The 22,100-nt window shown below is 42.9% G+C and overlaps 1 protein-coding gene across 1 annotated transcript in view; it reads right to left on the bottom strand.

The window, feature by feature from the left end:
• Positions 1-13,045: 13,045 nt before the first annotated feature.
• Positions 13,046-22,100, bottom strand: part of asmt (acetylserotonin O-methyltransferase) — a 44,980-nt gene continuing 35,925 nt past the window's right edge. The window contains exon 9 of the mRNA XM_030080630.1: positions 13,046-13,071. The gene's annotated coding sequence lies outside the window, so the exon portion shown is untranslated. The remainder of the gene's footprint in view (positions 13,072-22,100) is intronic.

Consider the following 22,100-nt stretch of genomic DNA (forward strand, 5'->3'; position numbering starts at 1 on the left):
GTGGTCGTTAGCTGTCTGTGGCAACAAGTGATTCTAGATTTTCTTGTTTTTTATGTGAATGTATATCAGCTTAAGAAGTATATGTAAGTGCAATAATAATATTCCTAACACAGCATCTGACACGGCGTGGCACGGAAAGGATAAAATTTATATTCCAATATTCCGATGAATATTCGGATTCAAGGAGAGCTTGACAACATGGAGTGTTTTCTTTAGTAAAAAACAAAAACAAAAAAATCCAAAACCAACAAAAACAAACAATCAAACAAAAAAAAAAAAACAGGACAATATGGCTAGTATTCCTCAAAAAATTAGCTGCAGAAATAATCTAGATTATATCATGTATGGATTTGCTGTGGAGGTGATGCTGCTGCTGCTCGTCAACATCAGAGCGGTTTGGGGTTAAAGCCGTGTTTTTTTGCAAATGGACTTTTTCTTTTATACAGAAATATCCTTCATTTAGTTAAATGATGTGTTGGTGTTTTTTGCTTCATTTTGTTCTAGTAAGTACAAATTGTTATTTACAGCAACAGCCTGGCAGATGTTGGCACTGACACTTTTTGATTAAAGGCAAAATATCTGAGGGAAAATTCATCAGGTGGGTCTGACACAACATAATGTCTAATAACTCTCTTTATCTTTGAGAGTTAAAGCAGTTGTAACTCTTCCAAGCACAAATCCATATTATGATTTCATAGCAGCAAACAGTAACAGAGCCCTCAAAAAGTCAACAAAAAATATAATGGGGAATTGGGTAGGCTGATACACCAACAATCTTCGAGTGGAAACTCTTGAAAAAACCCAAAACAAAACAGCGATGAGAAGGTTAAACGGTTTTGAGAGCTGCTTATTAAAACTACAACAATAATTAAATTAAATATTAGCCATCGCTTGAGCCCAAATGCCTCGCGGTCGAACCTCGGCAACATAATGAAGTGCAGTGAGTCAGCCCGCGGCGCTCAGAAATAATGAATGAAAAGGAGTTTCATTGTAGCCGACCCTTAAGGAGGAATGACTGCACCACTCTCCAGATTAGATTAGATTAGATTAGATTAGATTAGTCTTTTACTGTCTATCTTGAGAGAAATTCGTCTCGGTCACTCGGGAAAACACAGCAAACATATTAAATTCAAAAAACGGATCACATTCCCTGAAATTATCAATTTATTTCACTTAGATATTGCACATTCTCTTGATTTATCAGCTTATTTATTATTCCTCACCTGTTACTTATATAAATGATCATATTAGTGACTCGTTACGCCCAACATCCCATCGTTGGTGTCATCATTTTACGTTTTTTCTTGCTCTTATTTACCCGTCTCAGACGAGTCGTCAGGACGGCCGACATCTGCTCCTCCCGGCTCCGTAACTCCATGCAATCTGATGCAACGCCTCACCTCCCTCTCTCTCTCTCTCTCTCTCTCTCTCTCTCTCTCTCTCTCCGCACACTGGAGGTTTGTTTGGTTGCAGGAGTGTGCGGCAGGCCCGCTGTGTGTTCGTTTAACGAGCCGCTGCTGTCAGCATCGCTCCAAATCAACAGACCCTTTCCCTGCCGTTTGTTTTGTTTCATTGAGCCGCACGGCACAAATCACCCCGCTCGCATTTCAACAGGCCAGCTGATTGAGCTCTTCAGCGTCCAAGTCGAGGTCCAGGACTCGTTTCATGAAGTTCAAGGACAAAGCTGGCGGGTTTTTTGGGGTAAAGCGTGACACCGGTCAAAACCTGCCTGATGTTTGCCCTCATGGCCTCGTCATGGCGAGAAATCCTGGTTGAACCGTTCCTTTTCAAGTTTCAGCTGCTGGAAGGTTTATTTTTTCACTTTTATCAGAGCCGGGCTAACGACTCCCATAGACTTCAAGTGTTTATGCTAAGCTAACCGGAAATGCTCCCCATAGGAACTGAACCGCTGGACGTACAGAGGTGGAAATGGTATCAAACATCGCTGCAGTGTTCCTCTAAGGGATAGACTGAATCCAGGCTGAATTTAAATATCAGTTTTGATCGTTTATTATCATAAACAGCACAGCGTCACTGGTGAGGAGAAACTAACTCCAACTCAGTCTGACACAGCGCTCATCTTAAGCCTCAAAAACCATTATAAGTGAAATTATTAATATTTTTGACCGAAAAATCAGATTTAGCTTTTACACAACTCTTTGCCCTGTATCCTCTCTAACACAATTTTGACAATGAGCCTTGCGTTTTGTCTTTTTGGTGTGCGATTTATGAAGTCCAGCCAGCAGAAATACCCAGAGACCGAGGAAAATGTCTTGTAGATTTCCAGCCTGTGACCACACGGCCTTCACGCTGTCAAATTAGGACAAACGAACGCTCGCTAGAGGAAGAAACGGTGAAAATTTCCCTCCATAGAAAACAGCATCCTCTCTGTGATTGGCTGGACGGGCGAGGCTCAGGCGCTCAGCTTCGCCGGTCAATGGGACTGACTCATAGTAAACAGTGAGTCAGTGCACCCACATTAAAATATGCTTTATTATGTCATATCATCATCACACTGTGTCTTCAGCAGTGTGAGAGTTTTAGGGTGGATTTTACCTTTACAAAAAAAACAAAAAAAAAAACAAGCCTTAACAAGCTTTTACTTACATATTCAGGCAAAAAAAAAAAGAAAAAAAAAAAAGAAAAATTGCCAGTGGGATGAGATAATCCCGTGCGTTTCCACGTGTGCAATTTCACTTGTTTCAGGAATTTTTCTGGGAACAAAGTGGAATGAGGCAACTAGGATTAAAAAATAACAAGAAAAATCTGGAAACCAGTTGATTAGCATTGGGAACAAGTGGGATTATCTGACCCCACTGGCATTTTTTTTTTTTTTTTTACCTTGTTGGAAGAAAAACATGAATTTTGAACTCTGAAAATGAGACTAAATGATTCGTTCACAGTTTTGCATTGCGGCCTCATTTTGTTTTCACGCCTCACCTTCAATGCAGATTCTTCTCACCACGTCTGAACTTTTATCGGCAAAATGACGGCGTTTCCTGTCGCTGTGCTGATGTAAACCGTCTCTCTCTCCGGTTCACAATAAGAATGTTTTTCTCTCGAGGCCGCCGTGACGGCTGAACCTTCTTCCTCTCCACGTCGCTCTCCGAGCCTTGAAGCGACAGCCGAGGCGATGCGGGGGAAAAACAAAGTTTTCAGAAACAAAAATGGCATGCAGCACAACTGGAGTCCTGAAAACAGATGAAAAGTGCCACCTGAGCCTCTGCTTGTTGGAATAATATTTCTGTTTTAGCTCAGCGTGCTCGATATCTTCGCCTGCGCTGACGTCTTACCAAAATAAACAATATAAAAATAATTACAGGATCCAAGTTAGAAAAACAAACGATGGAGGAAACGACAAGGAGACACATTCAGGTGCATCGTAAGATTTAAAGTCAACCCAGGTTACTTCAGGTGATCCAGCACCAAATCACAGCAGAAGTTAACGGCCAATCATAAAAGGTGAGGGCTGTAACCAATCATATTCAGGGACACGATGGTGACTGGCTCCGCCCACTTACTGCCAAAATAATAATAATGATAATAATTTGCGTGCATGGTTTCCCTACATCCACACACGCCGATTTCATTTGCGCTGTAATGTTATCATACACAAGCTTCCCTTCCTCTCTCTGTGTGTGTGTGTGTGTGTGTGTGTGTGTGTGTGTGTGTGTGTGTGTGTGTGTGTGTGTGTGTGTGTGTGTGTGTGTGTGTGTGTGAGCGCAGCATGCTGTATACTCTGCCTCTGCACTTTAAAGGATTACTGAGCGTTGGTGTTGACAGTATGTTTGGATCTGTGTACAGCGTGTTCTGTACAGTGTGTGTTTTCTTCTGATCAGGACTCTGTGCATGTGTGTGTGTGTGTGTGTGTGTGTGTGTGTGTGTGTGTGTGTGTGTGTGTGTGTGTTTGAATGCATATTCCCCTGGTGTTTCATCTCTTGATTGTTGCCAGTTAGTCAGATCATTAATGCAGGTTCTGTTCGCTTTACAATGGTTTAACCTTGAAACAGGACCTTGCTGCAGTGTGTGTGTGTGTGTGTGTGTGTGTGTGTGTGTGTGTGTGTGCAAGGTGTGGGGAGCTTGTGCACAATTATGTATGAAAATGTGGGTGTGTTATATTAATACCTGGAAAAGAGAGACCTGTGTATGGTTTTATATGTGCATTTCTGCTCTCTCCACCCACCCACACACACACGCACACAAACACACATATATACACAAACACACACACACACATATAGACAAACACACATATACACAAAACCTCATCTTTCATTTCATGTCATGGTCTTTTTTCTGATGCGTCTTGTTTTTCAGTCTCAGTCTCAGTGCTGTTGTTTTGTTCCTTTGTGCTGCTCAAATTCAGGTTGTTTCACACTTTCTGTTCACACAGTTTCACATAAAACACTCTCCATATCTTGACATGGTCAGTGATATCATTTTTAGCGAGTACGCCATTATCTGTATCTGTCAAACCAACTCATTATGTGTATCTGTGTCTGTGCTCAGTGTGGGCGTAGTTTAATCTGGATGAGGAAATAAGCCTGAAATGGCCGGAGGTTGAGCACAAATCAACAGTCTCATACTTGAGTTTTAACCACTGTGTGGACAAAAATATTGGACGACACCTCTGACTTCAGGTGTTTCATTCAGTCCCGTCCCCACAGGTGTGTAACCTCCAGCAGCAGCCATGCAGTCTGCCTTTCCCAACATCAGTGACAGAGCGTCTGGTTCTAAAGAGCTCACTGAGTTCCAGCCACCGCTGCAACAAGTCAGCTGCTCAACTTTCTTCCCTCCTAGATATTCCACCATCAACTGGAAGTGGGATTATTGCAAAGTGGAAGCGTTTAGGAACCACAGCGACTCGGCCACCAGGGGGCGGCACCACGTAAAGTTACAGAGCGGGGTCGCCGAGCGCCGAGGCTCATAGAGCGTAAAAGAGTCCGACGCTCTGCCGCCTCAGGACCTGCAGAGCTCCAAACCTCCTCTGGCATCAACATCAGCACAGAAACTGAGCGCCGGGAGCTTCATGGCCGAGCGGCCGCACGCCAGCCTCACATCACCGAGCACGACGCCGAGCGGTGGAAATGTGTTCTGTGGAGCGACCAATCAGGCGTCTCTATGTGTTGGTCTGATTGACGAGTCTGGGTTTGGGGAACGCCAGGAGAACGTTCCCTGCCTGAGCGCATTACTGAGACTGTGCAGTTTGCTGGAGGAGGGTTCACGCTGTGGGCTGGTGTTTCTGGAGCCGGGCCCTCTGGTCCAACATCAGAGTCTGAGCTCACAAAGGCTCTTCTGGATGAACGGGCAGAAACTCCCACACACACTCCAACATCTGGCAGAAAGCCTCCCAGAGGAGTGGAAGCTGTTCTGCTGCAAAGGACCAACTCCATATTAACGCCTCTGGATTAAGGATGGAGGTCAGAGACGCGCCTGCAGGTGGAGCAGGACTTTTGTCCATGTGGTGTTTTTGTGTTTTTGATCACATGATGAGTAATTTAACCATTTCTAAAACAGCATCATTTTTATTTTATTGTCTTATGACTGAACACGTGTAGTATTATGAGATACAGTAGTATTCGGGCAGCATGGCTTAAGTGGCAAAGCCATCATCTGGTAATCAGAAGGTTCCCGGTTGGATTCCCGGCTCCTACAGAGCATCTTTAAGTGTCTTTGATTAAGACACTGAACCCCAAACTGCTCCTGAGGGGCAGCTTGGCACCTTGCATGGCAGCCTCTGCCATCAGTGTGTGAATGTGTGAATATGAGGCAAACATTGTAAAGCTTTGAGCGATCAGTGGACTAGAAAAGCGCTGTAGAACTGCAGTCCATTTATTAATAATGGTGCTATTATAAATAATAATAATACAAAATAACAGCACATTTAGTTAGTCCCACTGCACTCAGACTGTGACAGCCCCTTGGCCCTGTTTAGACCAAGGACCTGTCTGTCTTACCCCTTTTCCACCAGGGCTGGTTCGGAGCCGGTGCCTGACTTAGAACCAGTTTTTTGGTTTTCCACCGCCCAAGCACCGGGCCAAACTGGTTCCAAATCGGTTCGAAGCAAGCACCAACGGCGAGCAGGGGCTAAACGGGAGCCAGAGAAAGAACCGATGATGTGGCCCACCGCGTCATTGGTGGGCGGACTTACAGACTCTAACAGGAGCAGTGATCGCTATAAACGTAAAGCTAAACACAGTCACCATTCGTTCCGACCACGAATACGACGGGTAGCCGGCAATAATTGCGTTTTTCGCCTCTGGACTGCAATGTAGGCTTGTAAACACACGAGCAGTATTTGCATCGCTACGGTGGCTCGTCCATGTTTGTTGTTGTGATTCCAAGCGAGCGTCTCGCGCATCCACGTGATCATGTTTTACGATGACGTAATGACGTGGCTCTGACTTGGCTGTTGGCCGGTGGAAAAGGAAACCGGTTCTTTGTTGGCACCAGTTAAGCACCGGCTCTAGCACCAGCTCCGAACTAGCACCACGTGCTTTTTGGTGGAAAAGGGGCATCTGAGAGCTCAAGCTCTCCTTGGGTGCTGAGAGCTCAGGCTTTCCTTGGTTAGCACCTGGGATGGAGGTTGGCCTCCCCTATAAATTGGGGCCTAACAGCTATTCTCTCTCTTCTCCTTCAGGTTTGGTTCAGTTGACTTTGTTTCAGGCGGTTGCTTTTTTCATACATCCATTCACTACACACACCACTGACTACTGACATAACATTTATTTATCCTTTGCAAGCTTAAGTCCTGCATCATTATTTTATTTACTTTATTAAATAAACTTAATCCTTGTTTTGAAGCCACGTGTGGTCTCCACTTTGTCAAGTCCTCAGTGTAAGGTCATGACAAGTGGGGGCTGGTCCAAACACCTTGGTCAATGAAGTGCAGTATCATCCATGGCTTTTGGGTTTGTTATGTTGGAGAGCAGTTTGCTTATGATTAGTTTGAGTTAAACGGAGACTCCAGTCTAATCTGTTTTGGGTTCATGTGGTTTGAGGTCAACAGTAGTGTTTTGGGTGTGGCCATAGTCAGGATTGGGGGTCCTCCTTGGGGGCAATTGTCTCTAATAGAGGGACTGTTGCATGATTAGGATAGGAGCCAGAGAAAATGGTGGCTAGAGCTTCCTTTTGACCTTTTCCCCAACATCGGCTCGGGATCACAGTTCAGTTCAGTTTTAGTGAATAAGCATGAAATCTGACGGCTGAGTCTTTATGGTTCTCTTAACCAGACTTTTAATCTGCACCTGTTAGACTCAGCTGATGACAAAAAAAATTGGTGGTTGAGTCTACATGGCTCTCACTGTTAGCCTGAGCCCGGATTAAAGAGGTGAATTTAAACGTGTTGATTATGCATTGTTGGTTACCATGATGCTGTATTTTCCCGTTGTTGCTGCATCCTGGTACAGTTCACCGCAGCGGCGACCCACTTCCCCCACATGGATCTGTCAGATTTCACCTCATGTTATATTTACCTGCCTCCATCCTTTTTCACACTCCCTCTCTCCTTCCACGTACTGTACCTCGCCGGTTTCCTCGTATTTTTTCCGAACGCGGATGCAAAACATCCTGGAGTCGTTCCTCGCGCAAGGGGGAGGCAGAGTCGCCCCGGTTTCATAACCGAGCAAATGACAAACTCACCAGAACGCCTGCGACGCATGACTCATAAAGATAGGATTTTTTTTTTGAAATGCTAATGAGGTGAAGATTATACAGAGTGGGGGAGTGCGATAGAGAGGAAGAGTGATACAGAGAGAGGGAAGAGGAGGAGGAGGAGGCCTGGGGGGGGGGGTTTCTCTGTATCTGAACCGGGTCTTTTGCAGAAGCTGACAGCCGCCGTTTCCTGCTGAATGTATAAGATAGTTTTTTTTTTAAATAATCTTCTCTTTAGCACTCTGTGACTTTGTGTTGAGTCAGAGAGAGACAGAGCGAGTGGAGAAGCCTGCAGCACTGCTCATCTCACTCTTCTCTCCCATCTTCATCTCCTCTCTCTCTCTCTGTGTGTGTGTGTGTGTGTGTGCTTGCACCGCAGTTAAAAAGGGTTAAACAGAAGGTCAAAGACTCGCCTGTTAATCCTCCTCATGTCATTTCCAGCCACGAGGAGCTCGGACGTGAAAACCGGCGTCGCTGCACGTTTCGATGTTCCTCTAAACAAGTCGACGCGTCGCGATGAACGAGATGAATGAGCTGCTGCCACCCAAATTTTGCGAGGAGCCCGGCTCAACGCGGCCGCCACCGAGCCGCCGCCGGCACACGTGCGGAGCGAGGATTTATTTTAGCGAGGGGCGCGATCGCCCCGCACGCTATCTCGCTCATCTCTCTATCTTTTCCCCATTCCTCATTCCTCCTCCTCCTCCTCCTCCTCCTCCGCCCACTAACCCCCCGTCTTTCATCTCATCTGCCTTTTTTCTCCCCGCGCTCGCTCCTCTAATATTAGTTTTACTCTCTCGTCTCCCACAGGTTTCTGTCTCTGTCTCTCCGTCTCTGTCTCTTTCATCCTCCTTCCCACTTATCATCCCCGATTCCCTCCTCCTCCTTTTCCTCCTCCTCCTCCTCTCATTTCTCCCCGTGCACTCCTTCTCCTCCCTCGCTTCCATCCCTCTCTCTCTCTCCTCCCACCGCTGTCTCCTCTTCCGTCTTTTTTCCCCTTCTTCCGGCATGCTGAGCCGCCGCTGAAGGTCATTTTAATGTTAGAGAAGAAGAAGATGAAGGAGGAGGAGGAGGAAGAGGGGGGGAAGGGTGGAGGAGTTGGAGTTGATGTAGCGGCGACATGAAACCGCTGCTAACTATCGCTGCTCTGAATCACCACAGGAAGAGAGATGGATGGATGGATGGAGAGAGGGAGAGAGGGAGAGAGGGAGAGAAAAGACAGGGTGATGGAGAGAGAACTCTGCGTGACCTTTCTCTGCATCCCTGTGAGGTCACGACGCGCGCATGTGTGTGTGTGTGTGTGTGTGTGTGTGTGTGTGTGTGTGTGAGCGAGTGAATGAGTGTGTGCATGCCCGCTGCCCAGCTGACATTTGTTTTCATTTGTGATCCATCATGTTTGCCCCCCAACCCCCCACCACACACACACACATACACACACACACACACACACACACACATGAGCCTGCAGTTTATTAGCCTTTTACGGTAAGTAGACACACAGCGTCTCTGTAACCTTGAGTTTCCTGTTGTCGTCCGTTCTTTGGCCTCAGCGGTGACGGTCTCTGCTTTGACATCCATCAGTTCAGTTCCTCGTTCACCAGCTGGCGGTTTCATTTAAAAATTATTTTTCCCTTTTTTTTTTTTTTTTTTTTTTTCATTTGAGTCATTTTTTCAATTCGTTACTTTCATCCAAAATTTGATTGGCTATCTTTTAATCAATGTGCAATGATTATTAGCCTCTCCTTTGTCCTTCTGATGTGAAAACAGAAACCAGTCGACAGCACGGCTCTGGCTTCATTTATTCTGTGAAAATGCTCAACATGCAGTTCACTCTGTTCTTAAATCAACAACATGAGGTCTTTTTTCCGTGAAGAATCATAAAGGCAGGATTCATATTGATTCACGTCAAAGTCAGTGCAATCCCTTCTCTTTATTTCTTATTGCAGCTCGGTGCAGTTGAATCGGGGAGGATTTATAATCAATGCACTGATGCAACGAGTGAATCAATATTCTTCTGGATTACTGTCGGGGAAGAGGTAATCTTACATGACACCAGTTGCAATGGAAAATATGGAAAATGTTGCTGTCCTTCAGTGTTTTTTTTTTTTTCTTCAAACAAGGTAAAAAATAAAATAAAATAAAAAAAAACCTGCCAGTGGGATGAGGAGGGGCTGTGGGATGAGATAATCCCACTTGTGTCCAGTACAGTTTCACTTGTTTCAGGATTTTTTAGTACAAATCTCTTGAAACAAGAATACGGCAGATCAGACTACTATAAACAAGAAAATGACACTTAATTCAATCAAATTCAAGCTGATTAGGATATGAAACAAACGGGATTATCTGACAGATTATTTATTTTTCCCATGTTTGAAGAAAAACAAACTCGCATATGCAAATTTAATGACTTAAAATAGAGAGTTACTGCAGTGTAAAGGAAAAAAAATGAACAAAATAGTTTATGAGACAAGAGCAGTTTAAGTACTGGTGAATTTACTACAGGAAATACTTGCTACTGTATTCATTATGCTATATGTCAGTATGATATATACCATGGGCAATAATTAGTGCATTAATATTAAAGGCAGGTACAGCATACAGGGGCGTCTGCCATAAAGTCACATCCCTCTTCCTGCAGCATTAAATCACACACAGACCTGACTTTTTCTCCTCTCTCCACCCCATTTTAATGATTTATTAACAAGTTTTATGGCTCACATGCAAACTAGGTCCCGATGACACTTCAAAATGACACCTGGTTCAAGAAGATTCAGGAAACAAGTGGGATTATCTCATCCCACTGGCAGATTTATTACCTCGTTTGAAGAAAAACACGATTTGAGCACTGAATGACTTTTTAGGTTCTTTTTTTTCTTTTTCTTTTTTTTTTTTTTTGCAGGGAGAAGTTGTCAAGGTGACATTTTGGTTTGTGCAGCTCTCGATTCAACTCGTTGAATATATTATATTTATCACCACTCGGCGAGAGGCGCTGGTGGGGTTGCAAGCGAGAGGAGAAACATTCCCTCGTGCTTTGTTTGTATTTACCCCCTCACAAAAATAAATAAATAAATCAATTTTGCTGCTATCCCAGCCTCACCACTTGTCCTCTGTGTGTTTCCGGGGTAAAGCCGAGCAGAAAACGAGGGTTTACAGAAGCTCAGGGCTCCTGACGCCCTCAGCCCCGGCTGGATCACAGCTCGCCTCCGAGGAAACACAGATATAGTTTGGAAAAGTGCTGCAGCAGATCCCATCCCCACCCCCTCCCCCCGCTGCTTCAGCTCACACTGAGTCAACATGGAGTGGAGGCGGCTAATAATCCGTGGAATTAAATGAATGGGAGCCAGTTCTCTTCCGGGATGTAAATTCGCAGCGTAATGCAGATTAGCGGCAGCCGGCAGAGAGATAACACGCGGGGAGATGCATGTTGTAGCATGTGAGGTTTTGCCCACGGCTGTTTTGTCTTATGAATAAACTGGAATACGAATGAGGCCGACCCCCACCCCTCCTCACCCTCCCCACCCCACCCCTGTTTACCTCTCGCCGCCTTGCCAGTCATCGGCACAGAGCCTCACCTGTTCTGATTCCCTCCGAGACGAGGACCCGGGCGACCCTGGCATTTACACACTAATGAAAACAATCATGGGAAATATGCTAATCTGCTCGCCTGTGGTTGGCTGAAACAAACTGTGCTCTTTCAGAAAGGCCAGATGCTCCTGTGAGTAATCACCCACGGCAACTGAATACATTTAACCTTAAACATTATTGCTGCATTGTTCGAGCCGCGTGGTTGATGGATACACACCGCACCCCTACACAGGCTGGTGACCGCTTTTTATTGTGGTCAGAACCCGCCGGGGTCTCCCCAGTTTGAAATCACCCGTGCAGCAGTATTTACCAGGAAGTAAAGAGCGAGATCACGCCGGTGCCAAGCGAACAAACAAGTGAGAAGCATCGTCTGTTCTTGTTTAAGAGAGCAAAATGCTGTAAAACAATGGGACTGTTTTAACGCTGATAAACCAAATCGAATGGAAGTGAGACGAGCCGAGCCGGGCTGCAGGAAGCCGGGCCGATAATGGCTGCGCGGGAATTATTCAGGCCAGTGCAGTCCATTACATAGAGCGAATGTGACTCATCGCAGAGTGTACAGATGCAATGCGCTGTAAATGTCACTCTTATCTACATACAGGGCATGCGGCGTGCATGTGTACCGCGCCGCGTCCTGCAGCCTCGGAGGTAACATGTCAGATGAAAGTTTAATGATCCCTGACGGAAAAATAGAAAAATAGAAAACGAGCAAGAAAACAGCAAACGGCGAGCTTCAGACGTGACGCACGTGATAATCCCTGTGTTTCTGTGGAGAGGTGAGAGCGACAAGAATGAGAATAATGAGTTTCAGTTTGAGAATTTACATTAATAAAAAAAATCTAAAAATATGTGTACATGGTAGTGCATCATAAAATATAAAACTATACATATACATATATATATATATATGAGTATATGCACCCGTACATTCATGCTCATAAATTAACAAATACGACTGTGCACTTACATACAACATGCATGCATTTTAAAATACCACATAACAGCAACAGACAGGACAAACACACACAAAAAATAGTTAAATATATTTTTAAAAATTTGAAAAATATGAAAAAAAAAAAAAACAAGCAGACCCCAGTCAAAAAATAAAAAAACAAATAAATGATGAATACTTAAAAAAAAAAAATTTGAAAAAAAAAAAAAACAAGCAAGCAAAAATATGAAATACAGCGTTAATGAGGGTATGCGCTATAAAAAATATTTCAGTGCCAAAGATCTTCTTTTAATAGTTACTTTTTTTTTTTTTAAATAATAATAATATATAACTGCCACACTGTGGGACTCATTCCTTTAAAAGTACAGTGTATTTAATTAGAAAAATTTATTTGCTTCAGCACAAAATAGCACGTAATTTTATTTATTTATTTATTTTTAATGATTGTTTTTTATCAGACCTGGGCTCCATTTATTAATTCACTTCCTCAGTAAATTTCCATTTTGTTCATCCAACTACACACACACACACACACACACACACACACATGCACAATTAACACCCACATGGCCTTCCTGCACACACACACACACACACACACACACAGAAACCTATAATAATAGTAAGGTTACACAAGGTTTGATTTTTTTTTTTTTAAAGATTATTTTTGTGATCTTAACCGAGGCTCTAAAGGCGCCGGCGGTAAATGGGTTCTGCAATTTTCCCTCTTAGTTGCGATAACGTCTTTCTCATCATCATCATCATCATCTTAGTCGTCTGGTACTCCATCGGCCTTTTTTCCTCCGAGGGTAATTTTCCTTCTCTTTCAGCGGGAGAACAACGCCGCCATCATCATCATCATCATCATCATCATCATCATCATCTCATAATTTTCAAGTCATTTTCTGAGGCCAGGACATCAGCTTCTAAGAGTGCAGAGAACACGCTCTACCTGGAGAGGATAAAGAAACACACAACCGGACAATGACTGACCCATCTCATGTCTTCATCATATATAAATATAAATGAAAAGCAGACGGCGACAGCTTGGACATAACCAGGCGTCTCTCTCGGGTTAGTGATGATGCTGCGTTCACCACCTTCTCTTCGTCTCAGCTGAACAACAAAACCATCCACACCGCTGTCATCACTCAACAAGATCAAGAAAAAAATTAAACTCCATAAAATACAAAGAAAGTGGATTTTTTTTTTTTTTTTTTTTTTGGATCCTAACGGTGTCTAGTTAACGATTAAGCTGGTAATTAACAAGTTTTACGCTCATAACAGTATAACTTTTGCTGTTTTCTAAACCATAAGCAGTTACCATGACAACCGAGTGGAGTTAGTAAGGTGCAGCATTGGGCTGCGGTTCCTGCCAATATGTAAATACTTACGATTTATGTAGTTTTTTGTGTAATATTTTAAATTTTGTACTTTCTTTGCAAAAGAAGACCCAGCAGGTGTGTTTTGACTGCAGGCCTAATGTTTGCCCTTTGTGTTTTATTGTTAAAATCAATTAAGAGAACAACAATAAAGTCAATATCGAGACTCTTTGTGAAAAAACAAAAATATAATTATGTGTATTTTCAGCTGTAGTTTCTCCTCAAGCGTCCTCTAAACACCACAGAGATTTCTTACACTTTACTTATACACATGTTTGTTTGGTTGGTTGTTGTTTTTTTAATCCAAACTTCCAGGGATGTGCTTGTTGTGCTCCTCAGAGGATGAACCCTGTCAGCTCAGGTGACCTCATGACCTTTCCTCTCGCGCCAACCGCAGGCCAACATGTGCAAACCCTCCCCTCCCCTGATGGTTCACCTCTGCCATCAGCTGAGGAACAAAACCATATGTTTAACTTACGCCACTCTTTAGTTTTGTTTTTGTTTTTTTCAGTCTTAAAAGCCCAGTAAAATCAGACTATTTTTTTAATATCTATGTGTAAAATGGGTGTGAATTCAAGTTGTGTGTTGCATTCAGTCTTCAGACGTTTGGGTATTTGCTTTTCCCCTTATCAGCGTACAATATTCTACAAAACTACTTGTTAATGAATTCATCTGAAGTTACAGATTCACACAGTTTGTCCCAGGATTGTCACGACAAATATCTGTAAAACAATAAAATCTTTTCAACATTCACCACCAAATTGTCCCGTTATTTTCATTATTCATGCCTACAGTTACACACACACATATTATACACCAAAAATCACCAAGAATCGAATAACGGCAGGGTCGAAACAGCTGCAAAAACAGCTGGCAGAGAACGCACTCAGACAAATACCTGGTGTTTTATTTCATCAGACAATCAGCACACATATTATATTACACCAGTGTGTGTTTACCAGTGTTATTATACAGGATTCAGGAGTGTTTTAGTGGATTTTGGGAGACAAATCAGTTTTTTTGTCTGTTGAGGTGCTGTCCATGCTGAAATAATTGTCCCCCATCCTGATGCAAGCGCTTATGGTGGCATAAAGGTGCAGGACACTCAAATACAGTCACCCTAAATTATCGTCCCTCCTGTACCAGCCCGGCTTTTCTCTGCACTGTATCATGGCGGCTGCGTCGTCCTCTCTTACTGGTGTGACTGGTGATCAGGCTGGCTGGCTGACAGGCTGAAATCACACTGGCTGCTTGCTGGGATTACCAATTCTCACTTGCCTCATGTCTCTCATGCGAGCCAAATCAGCTCTGTGTTGTAGGAAGCCATTGGCAAAGATCGTGTATACTGCATTAGTCACTGTCATATTATATTATTGTGATATATGATCTTAATGGGATGAATTATGCATCACATTAAGTAGCATTAACATTACATAACGGAAGAGGAACCAGGATATTTAAGAGGTTCTCCATCAGGAAGAAGAAGACATTTAAAGAGATTTAAAGCTTTGCTATCTCCAGATGTTTCCTCAGCACGCTCTCGTCTGGCTAGAAAAACTGTAGATCTTAAAATAGTAGATCTGTTTAGTGGTATATCTAAAAAGAAAATGGGTGTGGGGATTTGAGCACATCTGAAAACTCTGGTGGTACATTCAGGGGGCGTCTGAAAACAGTACATTATGGTTATTTTCCACTGACTCACAGCTTAAAATTCACAAGCCACGCTGTCCATGAAGTTGTCGAGACAATGATGATTTCGTGAATTTGGTTGTTTTAAATCAATGTGGCCATAAAAATTGCATTTTCCCACATTTTGAAATGCACCGCTCCCCGCTGACCTTGGCAGTACTCGATGGTGAGAGGTAGCAAAAGCGAGGACTTTTGCTATCTGAGGTTTTTGTTAGCCACACATGCAGAACATTATAAAGAGGTGGCTGCTTCTTTCTCTTTTTTTCCACACCTTATTATTTTCACAATGTGCACAATAGCCAGCACCATTAAGTAAACAAAGAAATACAACAGCACACTGTATCTCCCTCACCACTAAATAAAACACTAAGACAACAAATATATATATATATATATATATATATATATATATATATATGGAGAGAGAGAGAGAGAGGGAGAGAGAGAGAGAGAGAGAGAGAGAAGTAAAATAAGAGTAAAAAATAATATTAATACATTTTCAACTCATGAAAACATATTTGCATGTACACTAACTCTCCATACACTCAAAAAGTCATATATATAAAAAATAAACAGATAAATAAAACAGCAAACACAAAAATCAGTGACAGTTATATAAAAAAAAATAGTATCATAATATGTCCATGATTTATGCTGTCTTTCAAGAAAAGCGCAGGTCCTTCACTTTTTCAAGTCTGTTGTCTGGAATTTTTTTCAAAGTGGGAAAATAATGAAAACCAAATATCTTGAAAAAGTGTGTCCTTTGATGTTTTTCTAGAGTTCATTTCTCTAAGGGTAAGAATTCTGAAATTTAGTCGAGAAACATCTTAAAGTTTGGGAGGGACTCATTTTTTTTTTTTTTTTTTTTTCAAAATAAAAGAATGCATTTCTTGGCAAAGTACAGTATGTGATGGTGATTAATAGTCTGCTTTTTAAAAAATCTAAATAAAAGTCAGGCATATCACTTAGTAAATAACAGCAGGGATTTAAATCGAATTCTATTTTCAAAACTGATTGAGTGAAAGAATGAATCAAGCTCCAGAAACCTTTCAACAAATCACAATGCCAAAACACATGCATCAATGTGCCTTCTTTAGTTTTACAACTTGGACAGTTAATCGTGTTTGAAATTTTTATGCATCTTTAACGGAGTTAGGTAAAGCCTAAACATGAATTTAAAGTCAGCCTCTTTGATTATGTTACTTGTAAATGGGAAGTTTGACCATTCAAAGACATTTTGCCAGGAATTTTCATCCAAAACCGTGACAGTAGCCAGGATGGCTGTTTCCACCAAAAATTTAAATTTGAAAATTGCGAGATTTTAATGTAAAACGTGGAGACGTCAGTAAAAGGGTCAAATATTCAAAATCCCTGGTTTGGTGCTTTAAGACAGGACAGCAGCAGGATGCATTTTGGTGGATCTGAGGTCAGCAGGATAGTCGTCTGGGTTTAAGAGCCTGGGTGTTTCGATGGTGGGTCCAGGTGGTGTGTGTGGGGCCGGCGGTATTTCTGGATGGCTGCGGGACGCCTTGTAACATCATCTGAATCACTTGTCATCAGAGCATAAATCAGAGCTGTCATCCGCCGAGCTTGTTTAGGAGGAAAACATGACAACTTACCCCGGAGCTTTTAACAGGAACGAAAAAAAGGGAATGATATTTTTGCCGCCCCCGTCTCCTTCATCGGCTGTCAAGTAGGTCAAATCAACCTCACACTACCTCCACACACACACACACACACACATATTCTCCCACCATCAGTCATTCTCAGGCCTCTCCTGTCTCCATGGAGCATAAACCTGCCCAAAAGATAAACATGCTGGATGCTGTTGACACCTCTGCTTCCAGGAAAACCAGCAGGAAACATTTTCAGTAGGATAAGGTGAGAAGCGAGTGTGATCGTGTTTAAATGTGAGATCGGTTATGGCGACAGTATATTCATTTTCAGAAACAATATATTGTTAGGAAACAGAAAATCCCCTCTAATAAGACTGGACAAGTAAAGTTAAATCCGAACAATGCAAACTCCGGAGGCTGTGCACAAGCAGACAGAGCTTTTGCTGTGGCATGAAGGTTGACATCTCATTTCTGATTTAGGCTGTAATCTAAAAAAATTTAATATAAATCACATAGGAAAAAGATGATGATGATGATGATGATGATGATGATGATATAACTTTATTAATTATGACAGGCTCCTTGAGATGAACCATTTCATTTTCATTTTTTCATAATTTCCAAAGTCAGCGTAAAATCCGGAGAGTTTTGCTAGAATTGGGGTGCAGTCCCGTCATCTTGTTTGTCACACCAAACAGAAAACTTAGTCTTAGTCAGTCTTTTTCTGGTTTTGAGGTTCCAATAAAACTATTATTTTCAGAAGTCTTTAGTCTTGGCTCATGCAAACAGTCGAGTTCAATGACGTGAACGTTATCAGCAATCAATAGGAAAACCCCATCTCCAGCTCCAATCAGGAAGCAGCAAGCCGGGGAGATGGTAAACATAGTGGGGAGCCACAAGAACATCAACAAGTCTTGTGTGTGTGTGTGTGTGTGTGTGTGTGTGTGTGTGTGTGTGTGTGTGTTAAAGTGTGTGTGTGTAACAGTTCATGTCAAGGTAAAAAAAAAAAAAGAAAAGAAACATCTACTACCTTAATTTTTGTCTGAAAAATGAACAGTAACTCTCATGTGTGTGTAATATTACTAAAGGCTCCCGCCATACTCCGGCTTTTGTTATGCCGCTACATCGCATAATAACCAGGATTGTTGCTACACGCATACATTCACACAACAGTCAAGGTAACCCAGACAGACAGACAGACAGACACACACACACACACACACACACAAAGAAGCATCACTATAATATTCCTATAATATTCGTCAGATAGTCTCTAAAGGAGTCTAGCTGTAGTCTTGCAGACAGTGACCCTGTGAGATCCCCAGTCTTTCCAAAATCCTAAAGTATAACTAAAAACTCAGTGACTGATGACACTTGGTCTTTAGATGTGAGAGGCTGTCAGACGAGTATTTCAAAAGTCTTTTCAAAGCCTTCTAGTACACGATGGGCACTAGAGAGAGAGAGACGAGCTGAGGGGCTTTCATTTGAGTCGACTCTGTTTCAAAGAATAAAATGAAAATACAGTTAAGAACACTATTGTTTCAGTTCTCATCACGGTTATTTATTAGGCAATATGACATGGTCTTCATACATGTTCGATTTCTTGAAAAGCAACCCACAAATTTTGCTAATATATTTGACCTTGATTTAATGGCTTCATTTAATCTGCTCCCCTGCTCAATCAAAGAGCCGTCTCACATTGGGCAGGGCTGTCCAATTGTCCGGAAAAAGCTAATAATTCAAAGTAGGCCATATACCATATATTATTAAGTCCATTATCACCGGTTGGAGTGGCAGCTGTAGTTTGAAGGACCATTATATACGCAACACAAAGGTTGTCAAGCGCAGAGGACAGCGTCATGGGCGTTCTTTGTGTTCTCATGCAGCGAATGTGACATCTGTTGCAGTGTCACATGTTTCAGGAAGAGCTGTTTAACGAAAACTGCTGATAACAAGCGTCTACCTTTGAAGAAGAACATGCCATTTTGTTTGTTCCCAGTAAACAAATGACCTGTGGTGGCAGAGAATCCGGAGGAAATAATTCATACTTGTGTTTTCCACAGTAACAAGGGGACATCATATAAAGCACACACTCCTACACAGTCTGCATATTTAACATTCCTCTCTTTAGCGTCACATTACCTCTGTTTCCTGCATGTAGAAAAACAGTATAACCTCAGACTGGGCTCATGGGAGTCAGTCTACATGTGTGTGCTCAAACAGCTTGCCTGGGTCAAGAGTTTGCGCTTGCATACGTGTTTGTGTGGGGGCTGTAATGAGCTGAAGGGTGAAAGGTGGAGAAAATCCCAGTGTTTGAGCTGCTGTTATTGGGGCTGCGCTCACATGATGCACCTCGCCAGACGCCCTCAGGAGTCCAGGCAGCAGATGCAGGATTCGATACAGGAGAGAGAGAGAGAACAAATGTTAAGAACTTAGTTAAGAACTTAGACCATGTGCTGCATATTTGGAGTCATTCCTGTAGGGTCCTATGTTTTACAGTTCTACATGCTCTCCTATGGTCCTACATTCCCAAGGTCCTATGTTCTATGAAGCACATAATGAGAACCTGAAAAAGATGTTCCCAGCTCTATATTCAGGGGATTAGGGTTAATGGGACATAGGACCATAGGGACATAGAACCCTGGGAACACAGGACCAAGGGAACATAGGACTTTAAGAACTTAGGACCAATATAGGACCTTAGGAACTTAGAAACTTGGGAACATAGGACTTTAGAAGCTTAGGTCCCAAGGAACATAGGACCAAAAGAACATAGGACCCTGGGAACATTGGACCAAGGTAACATAGGATCCTAGGAACATAGGACCATAGGATCTTAGGTCCCAAGGAACACAGGACCAAAAGAACATAGGACCCTGGGAACATTGGACCAAGGTAACATGGGATCCTTGGAACAATGGACCTTATGAGCGTAGGACCCTGGATACATAGGGCCATAGGAAAATAGGTCCTTAGGGATCATAGGACCAAGGGGAACTAGAACCCTGGGAACATTGGACCTTAGGAACTTAAGACCCTAGGAATACAGAACCAAGAGAACATAGGATCCTGGGAACATAGGGCCAGGGGAACTTAGGACCCGGGGAACACAAGTCCTTATGAATTTAGGATCCTGGGAACCTAGGACCAAGGGAACGTAGGACCCTGGGAACATAGGTCCATAGGCAATTAGGTCCCTAGGAATGTAAGACCAAGAGAGAACAGGACCAAGAGATCCTAGAACCCTGGGAACATGGGATCATAGGAACCTAGGACCCTGACAACATAGAATCCAAGGGAACATAGGACCCTGGGAACATAGGGCTTTATGAATTTAGGACCCTGGAACATTGGGTTAGCCTCTGCCACTGCCCTAGATAGCTTTACACATAAAATCCCAATTGAACACCATCGTCTCACACACTCTAAAACAGGGTTTAATAAGACATCATATTCCATTTTGCAAACATGGTTGTTCCTCTTGTTCCGTTTTCTCTCGTTTTTACCTCCTGTAGGCTAGGTCCTTTTGGAAAACATGACAGTGCATAAAAGATCCGTCATATCCAGCGGTCAGACTCGACTGACTCAGCCGTGTGTCAGCATGTCTGAATCTGATGATGACTTTGAAATTGGTTTACTTGTAAGTCAAAGAGTTCTCAGACTAAAACCTGCTTTTGGATAAACACAACACATTTTTATTTTAGTTGCTGCATGCTTAAATAATGTATATATTGTAAATCAAGACATGTGGATGCTTGATTAAGACGGGGCCCCTCAGCGGTCTTGGGGGCCTTATGCACATCCATAGTGTGCATATATCAAGAAACGGCTCTGCTATGATGTCACTTCCTTTTGTTCGGTTTGCACTGATGAAAGTTTAGTGTCCGTCAATTCAAACACAATAAACTGAAGAAACGTGTTGTTATTCATGAGCTTATTATTTATTATCAAAACCACTGAACGTGTTATGCGCATGCCGCTATTTTCATTTTCTATTTGCAGGCACAACAGAGCTTAAAGAACATTCGTCCGTTTCATCGGTTTCTGTCTGGCTGACAACCTCAGCGTAACTACGGCAACAGTTTAACACAGAGGGATAAATCAGACTTAAGATGCTCTTGGACGGCATCGCTGCAAATCCAGCTGTGACGTGCGTGGCTTCCCCTCACGCTCTTCACTCTGCGCTGCCACATAAAGTGTGTGTTGGGCGTGTGTTGGATGTGTGTGTGTGTGTGTGTGTTGGGTGTGTGTTGCCTCGCCGGCTCAGTGAGGACGACCAAGTGACGTCAAACCAGGATGTGGAAGTATTTCTGTCCCTGGTTTGTTCTGAGGGGCGCTGACATGTTGCCAAGAGCACAAGTGACAACCTTGTGGCTGAAATATTCCTGCCAGACAGCCACAAACTCCTGTTGTGCATGTGTGTGTGTGTGTGTGTGTGTGTGTGTGTGTGTGTGTGTGTGTGTGTGAGGTGCAGGACAAAGATGCAAAAACAGAAAGAACAGTTAGTGACAGAGAGGAGGGAGGGCAAGAACGGAGGGATTAGTCATTATCAAGTCGAGATGTGAAACATGGACACACACGCACACACACACACACACACACACACACACACACACACACACACACACACACACACAGCACATAGATTATCATTAGAAAGCTCCATCACTGTTCCAAGGTCTACTAACATACAAGACATTCACTCTGCCTCTTTGCATACATAACTAATGAGATCTATGACTGTGTCTTGTATGTATGTGTGTGTGTGTGTGTGTGTGTGTGTGTAGCCTTCAGGGCACACAGCCCTCAGTTAAATACTGCTGTCACCGGCCCATGAATTATGGAAGTGTTTGGAGGTGACAAAGCGCAGCTTACAGCTGAGAGACACTTTTATTGAGTTGTGAGGTTGGGTGTGTGTGTGTGTTCATGTGCATGTGTGTGTGTGTGTGTGTGTGTGTTTGATCCCGCTGACATGGCAGTGATGAAAAGACACAGATCCATCACAGCATCTCTCTTCTTGGCCGGTCGTGACAACAGCAGCTGGAAGTTTGAACAAAGTTTTGACGGTGACATTGAATGCATCGTTTTGGTTGATTTGACATATTTAGGGTTTTCCTGCCTCCAAACTTTGATTGGCTGCATGTTGTGTATCATCCACACAGAAGCAGTGATACATGTATTCAATTCTGGATCCTTGCGCAAAATTATAAGTGATGAATAAATACA

The sequence above is a fragment of the Myripristis murdjan genome, chromosome 21, assembly GCF_902150065.1.
Source record: "Myripristis murdjan chromosome 21, fMyrMur1.1, whole genome shotgun sequence".
NCBI lineage: Eukaryota > Metazoa > Chordata > Actinopteri > Holocentriformes > Holocentridae > Myripristis > Myripristis murdjan.